At 46.8% G+C, this 7,581-nt stretch overlaps 1 long non-coding RNA gene across 1 annotated transcript; it reads left to right on the forward strand.

Annotated features, from left to right (window-relative positions):
* Positions 1 to 389: 389 nt before the first annotated feature.
* LOC139025768 (uncharacterized) lies at positions 390 to 774 on the forward strand. The gene is made up of 3 exons (XR_011477391.1): positions 390 to 465; positions 576 to 650; positions 729 to 774. It is a non-coding gene; the product is annotated as an uncharacterized lncRNA (long non-coding RNA).
* The last annotated feature ends 6,807 nt before the right edge of the window (positions 775 to 7,581 follow it).

The following is a 7,581-nucleotide window of genomic DNA, read 5'->3' on the forward strand; positions in this document are numbered from 1 at the left end:
CATCCAGTTTGCTTTTTCTTCTAAGATGACATGAGATATGGGATGTGTGTGTGATGTTTTATCTCACTTGGGCTTCACCACCATAGCTGAAAGGAGAGAAAACCAAGCATTACAGAAACACTCCGATGAAGTGTTTAAATGTTAGGGTAGGACATATAAAGCTGTATTTAAAATGTTAGGAGTAGGACATATAAAGCTGTATTTAAATGTTAGGAGTAGGACATATAAAGCTGTATTTAAATGTAGTGAGATGAGCATGATAAAAGCCTGTATTTAAATGTTAGGTAGTAGGACATGATAAAGCGCTGTATTTAAATGTTAGGAGTTAGGACATGATAAAGCTGGTGTTTAATTGTTAGGAGTAGGACATGATAAAGCGTGTTTAAATGTTGGAGTAGGACATGATAAAGCTGTGTTTTAAATGTTAGGAGTAGGACATGATAAAGCTGTGTTTAAATGTTAGGAGTAGGACATGATAAAGCTGTGTAATAATGTTAGGGAGATAGGACATGATAAAGCTGTGTTAAATGTTAGGAGTAGGACATGATAAAGCTGTGTAATTACAATGTTAGGAGTTAGGACATGATAAAGCTGTGTTTAAATGTGTTAGGAGTAGGACATGATAAAGCTGTAGTCTTAGAATGTTAGGAGTAGGACATTGATAAAGCGTGTGTTTAAATGTTAGGCAGTAGGACATGATAAAGCTGTGGTTTAAATGTTAGGAGTAGAGGCATGATAAAGCTGTGTTTAAATGTTAGGAGTAGGACATGTATAAGCTGTAATGTTTAGGAGTGGCATGTAAGAGCTGGTAAAATAGTTAGGACTGTATAATGAAAAGCTGTGTTTAAATGTTATGGAGTAGACATGATAAAAGCTGGTGTTTAGATGTAAGGAGAGTAGCAACATTGAATAAGCTGTGTTTAGAGTTTAGGAGTTAGACATTAATCTCTCTTTCAACTTAGTCAAATGGTAACTGGTTAATATGATAATTCTAGCAATTAGGGCAAATATTGTAGAGCAGCAGATTCTATGCATCCCCTTAAAGGAATTATAATATCTTTACATCTAATTATCATGGTTATTTYATTTTTTTGTAAGGCTACCTCTCAATTTCACTATTCATTTTTTCATCTTCCGTTACAGTGGTGTTAAAATTAGAAGTTGGAAAGTGTAATAAGATGAAACTTTTATAGCAACCAACCTGAATAAAGCTTTTCAGCCATCTTGATTGGATAGATATTTAAGGAAAGGGTAGGGGATTTGAATTACATTTGAAGTTAATTATTTTTATTTCAGCCGTAGATTAAAACATGTAATGGCTCTAGGCTCTCTATCTCTGTTCTGTTCTGGTATCATAGCCACTAGGTAGGTAGAACCAGAACATACCTGAATACGCTCTTGACTTCTGAAAAGTTTACAGTTGGCCTTTATCAGACATAACTTTAGCTTTGATTAGGGAGGAGGGAGACGAACAGCTTGACTATTAATCCTATGGCTTTAATTGGATTGTGTTAAAAAAAGTCGGTGTGTTTTCCTTGAATTGGCCAGGTACGGTAGGTAGAGTAGGTGGTGTGTTAGTTAGTTAGTCTGATATGGTTAGGGTGTAGGAGCACTACCTAGCAGGGGGTCCAGAACACGACAGATATGCTGTACTTCTTTATTTCAAAGGCAGCTTACAGCCTTTATACCCACTGACCCTCTGAGGAGATGTAGCTCCTAAAGCTCAGTCCAGATACCCCCTGACTCACTGTATCAGAAAGCAGCTTCAGACCCCAGTGTAGATGTATTTGTGTGTTTATGTGCTTAGACCATGTAATTATATCAGGGTAAAGTATGGTGTTTGTGGTGATATTTCCCCCCTGTATGTTCATTAGCTGAATAGGTCCCCAGCCTCTCTACTCCCCACCTCCTCTCACTCACTCACTCACTCAGTCACTCACTCTCTCACTCTCTCTCTCGCTCTCTGTTTCTCTCTCTCTCTTCTTCATTTTCTCTCTCAGTGCTGTAGATCAATGGTGTTGAGTTCACAGGGAAATATTGACAAACCGTTTGGAGAAATGGAATGGTTCCTTAAGTTATGTGCCGCTCTTCTGTTGTGTGGTGTTTTACTATACAGCTGGTTACGCACACGAACGCACACACACACACACACACACGCACACACACACACACACACACACACACACACACACACACACACAGCGTGGTTGAGCATTGGCTGAATAGGCAGTTCTGGCACCCACCCCAGTATTGAGTATACATATTCAATTAGCAAAACTCATTAGTAAAACTTGGCATTTGTTGTTGTGTTTTTTTTCTTCCTGGCACAGAATTAATGGTTTTGATATGCTAATTAGCGGGTAATTTAATTTCAAAAGGCCTCAATTAACAGAGGCGTTGTGGACACGAGGAAGTTAAGCAGCGTAATCTAATTTGCATTAGTAACGAGCAGGGAGTAATTAGCTCTAATTAGCCACTTCAGACAGCACTTGTGTTTACTTTCCTAATGAAGTGGAGGGAGCCCCTCACTGGCACTGTGTGTGTGTGTGTGTGTGTTCTTGTGCCAAGCGAGGGGTGGGACAGACGAGGGTGGGGGGTTTGGCACTAGAGAGAGAGTGGCATATGGCTTACAGATTAGCTCCATTTACACACACAGGTAACCCACACACACACACACACACACACACATCACACATCACACAGGTTATCCCCTGCCGACTCGTATGATTGGCCACGCCAGCAGCTCTCAAGTACCAATCAAATGAAATGCCTCGCTGACGCATTCCACGAGGGAACATATCCTGAGTGTATCTGAGTATCTTTACCCCAGGAGAGATAGTTTGCAACGTCCTAGCATCCTTTCTGTTGTTGTTTTTGCCCAATGCTGTTGTTGTGCATTCTACTATAATTTGTACAATTGTGAATACAAGCAGGGCTGTTGGCTCTGCCTTCAACCCTGGATCATCCAGCGGGTTCCTATTGAACAGTTCTATCCCTTCCTTACAGTCTACAGAGTGTACATAACTCTGTCTGTCTCTTCTTGTCTTGTCCATGCTGAGGTGAGCTCTGTCTTTGACTAAGGAGGTTGTGTGTGTTTGGTAGAGCGGTCGGTAAATAAGGTGGTGTTATTTTCCCAGAGGCAGCCGCAGCCTGGACACACACACACACACACACACACACACACACACACACACACACACACACACACACACACACACACACACACACACACACACACACTGCACACACACCACAACCCAACACACTCACACACACACTCACACTCACACACACACACACACACACACACACACACACACACACACACTACCAACACACACACACACACATACCGTACACAACACAACACACACACGTAATGGAAGGCTTTTGTTTGTGCACTGGTAGAACAGGACCCCTAGGATCCATCGGCCATGCTCTGTTTGTGGACTACACAGACACACACAGTCTCCTGTGTCTCCACCGTGTCTCAGTGGCAACTGAGGCTAGGAGGGTGTCAAAGTGAAGCTGTGAAGCCAGTCTGGCCAACACACACACACACACACACACACACACACACACACACACACACACACACACCACACAACACACACACACACACACACACACACACACCACACACACACACATACCGTACACACCACACACACACATACCGTACACACACACACCACACACACGTAATGGAAGGCTTTTGTTTGTGCACTGGTAGAACAGACCCCTAGATCCATCGGCCATGCTCTGTTTGTGACTAACACACACAACACACACACAACACACACACACACACACACAACAACACAACACACACACCCACACACACACACCACACACACACACCACAACACACAACACACACACAATACACACACACACACACACACCACACACACACACACACATACACCACACACAATGTTTGGGAGGGCAGGGTAAAGAGAGAGGGCAGTCTGTGATTGACATGTCTAAATGGGAGGGAGGATGAGCTCAGTGTGTGTGTGTGGTGTGTGTGTGTGTGTGTGTGGTGTGTGTGTGTGTGTGTGTGTGTGTGGTGTGTGTGTGTGTGTGTGTGTTGTGTGTGTGTTGTGTGTGTGTGTGTTGTGTGTGTGTGTGTGTGGTTGGGTAGCGTAGCGTAGAGTAAACCTATTCCGTATGGCTTATCCACTATTCAAATATAAAGACTTCTCCATATTCACAAACCCACAGAAACCAATAACCCCACTCCTAGCTATGCATTCAATAGCTAGAAGTGCTACAAGAATGCAAGTAGTTTAGCAGATATCAGATAACAATTGTATCATGTGTATTTTTTGTAACTTTCAAAACTGAACTTATCTTCTGGTGAAATGTGAAACTCTGGTCCAATCTAAGGGAAAGAGACTGGGGAGGAGTTAGTGCTCAGACACACGTCCTCTACTGACGGACATAATGACATGACTCACTGGCAGACATACACCGTTTTCACTTTCTCTTTTTCTCTTTATTCTTCCATGTTCTCCGGTCCTACTGGTCACACTCCTCATAACAACAGGTAATCAACTTGATGTTCCTTTCAGAGTATTTGTTATAATTCAATATAAGCTGAATAGCTAGCTACTTCTAGCTATGAGTAGAGAGTAGAGGGTGGGACGGGGCATGTAGGGGGTAGGGGCGGTGGGGGGTAGGGGGTAGGGGGTAGGCTGGTGGGGGTGGGGAGGTAGGGGGTAGGGAGTAGGCTGGTGGGGGGGTGGGGCTGCAGCACTGTTTGGCTCCCATAACTAAACCCTCCATGGATTTGTTACTGTAGAACAAACACCAGATTACAACTAATGGACAGCTGAAGTACTGAGGGCCCCTGGGGTGGGACTTTTGTTTTAGTATGTCCGTAAATGTGTGTGTATGTTTGTGTGTGTGTGATCTATCACCAGGGCAGGATTTAACATTCATTTATCAAACACCTCATCGTGGTGTGCACCTCGTCTTAGTCTACACATAATTCTGTGCAATGTGGCACTGTGGGGACCCCCATTAACTGATCGCCAGCGATTTTCCCGAGCAAACTTTCTTCGTCTCTGAAGATAAAAGAGTCAGGCCTGGTGTGGAGTGGAAGAGAGGTTCAGGGAGCTGTGTTCTTGGAGTGGAGGGAGATAGCCTGGTGTTCTCCTGGAGTGGATCAGGTTAGCCTGGTGTTCTCCTGGAGTGGAGAGAAAGCAGGAGCCTGTGCCTGAGTAGTCCTGGCCCTGGGTGGAAAGTAGAGTGTTCTCCTGGAGTGGAGAGAGAGGTCAGGGAGCCTGTGTCTCCTGGAGTGGAGAGAGAGGTCAGGGAGCCTTGTGTTCTCCTGGAGTGGATGAGAGAGGTCAGGAGCCTTGTGTTCCCTGAGTGGAGAGAGAGGTCAGGGACCTTGTGTTCTCCTGGCAGTGGAGCGAGAGGTCAGGGAGCCTTGTGTTCTCCTGGAGTGGAGAGAGAGGTCAGGGGACCTGGTGTTCTCCTGAGTGGAGAGAGAGTCAGGACCTGGTGTTCTCCTGGAGTGGAGAGAGAGGTCAGGGAGCCTTGTGTTCTCCTGGAGTGGAGAGAGAGGTCGCAGGAGCCTTGTTTTTCTCCTGGAGTGGAGAGCGAGAGTCAGGAGCCTTGTGTTCTCCTGGAGTGGAGGAGAGGGTCAGGAGCCTGGTGTTCTCTGGAGTGAGAGAAGAGGTCAGGGAGCCTGTGTTCTCCTGGAGTGGAGAAAGATCAGGGAGCTGGTGTTCTCCTGGAGTGGGAGAGAGAGGTCAGGGAGCCTGGTGCTCTCCTGGAGTGGAGAGAGAGGTCAGGGAGCCTGGCGTTCTCCTGGAGTGGAGAGAGAGGTCAGGGAGCCTGGTGTTCTCCTGGATGGAGAGAGAGTCAGGGAAGCCTGGCGTTCTCCTGGAGTGGAGAGAAGTCAGGAGCTGGTGTTCTCCTGGAGTGGAGAGAGGAGTCAGGAGCCTGGTTGTTCTCCGAGTGGAGAGAGAGGTCAGGGAGCCTGTGTTCTCTCTGGAGTGGGAGAGAGGTCAGGGAGCCTGGTGTGTTTCTGGATGGAGAGAGAGGTCAGGGAGCCTGGTGTTCTCCTGGAGTGGAGAGAGAGGTCAGGGAGCTTGTGTTCTCCTGGTGGAAGAGGTCAGGAGCCTGGTGTTCTCATGGGAGGGAGGAGAGGTCGGGAGCCTGGTGTTCTCCTGGATGGAGAGAGAGTCAGGGAGCCTGGGTTCTCTCTGAGTGGAGAAGAGAGGTCAGTGGAGCCTGGTGTTCTCCTGGAGTGGAGAGAGAGGTCAGGGAGCCTGGTGTTCTCCTGGAGTGGAGAGAGGTAGGGAGCCGGTGTCTCTGGAGTGAGAGAGAGGTTGGAGCCTGGTGTTCTCCTGCTGACACGGCCTGGAGTGGAAGAGAGGTCAGGGAGCCTGGTGTTCTCCTGGAGTGGAGAGGAGTCAGGAGCCTGGTGTTCTCCTGGAGTGGAGAGAGGTCAGGGAGCCTGGTGTTCTCCTGGATGGAGAGAGAGGTCAGGGGCCTGGTTTCTCCTGGAGTGGAGAGAAAGGTCAGGGAGCCCGGTGTTTCTCTGGAGTGAGAAGAGAGGTCAGGAGCCTGGTGTTCTCCTGGAGTGGAGAGAGAGTCAGGGACCTTGGTGTTTCTCCTGGATGGAGAGAGAGGTCAGGACGCTAGGGGTTGGCGGACCACTCCGTGTGGCACACACACACACCACACACACACACACACAACACACACCACACACCACACACCACACACACACACACACACACACACACATCTGTGTGAGTGGACTCTTGCACGTGTGTCTTTATGTGAGATTTCTACTCAGTGGGGAGAAGGAGCTGGACAGAGCTCTAGAAATATAATGAATGAAGGCGCTTCACTGATTATGAGCTCTTTTCACAAGCTCACTACACACACACACACACACACACACACACACACATTTTTGGGGTACTGATTTACAAATTAGTTGACCTCTGGGTTGCCTTGTGCTGCGATAGGCCACACCCCCACATGAATTACAAAGAACATGCATATGCATGAGCAGCTGAAGATGGGATAAGTGTGTGTCTGCGTTCGCGTTTGCGTTTGTGTGTGTGTGTGTGTGTGTGTGTGTGTGTGTGTGTGTGTGGTGTGTGTGTGTGTGTGTGTGTGTGTGGTGTTGTGTGTGTGTGTGTTGTGTGTGTGTGTGTGTGTTGTGTGTGTGTGTGTGCGTGTGTCGCGTTGTTGCGTGTTTGATGTGTAAGTGGCCAGGTTTGTATCGATCATTATGGGTTAGTTAAGTACCTTTTATTTTCATGATGCGTGAAGTTAAGGACCCACTAGGCCTCCCTGTCTCTCTCTCGCGACACACATTTTGAAACCAGAGTGAGGAGAGTAGAGGAGGGAGGATACGAGAGAGAGGGAAGGAGTTAGAGCGAGGGAGGGAAAAGAAGTGAGCAAAAGTCCCGATTTGCCTATAGGTGTGGAGTCGGCTTCTAGAGTACCACATCACATTAAATCAGGACTTACTGTTAATGACTAAGTACATTAATGGGGCTATTCTAACAATGGTTACTTGCTTTTGTTGACTGTTTGAGAAAAATC

Source organism: Salvelinus sp. IW2-2015, unplaced genomic scaffold, assembly GCF_002910315.2.
Source record: "Salvelinus sp. IW2-2015 unplaced genomic scaffold, ASM291031v2 Un_scaffold3236, whole genome shotgun sequence".
NCBI lineage: Eukaryota > Metazoa > Chordata > Actinopteri > Salmoniformes > Salmonidae > Salvelinus > Salvelinus sp. IW2-2015.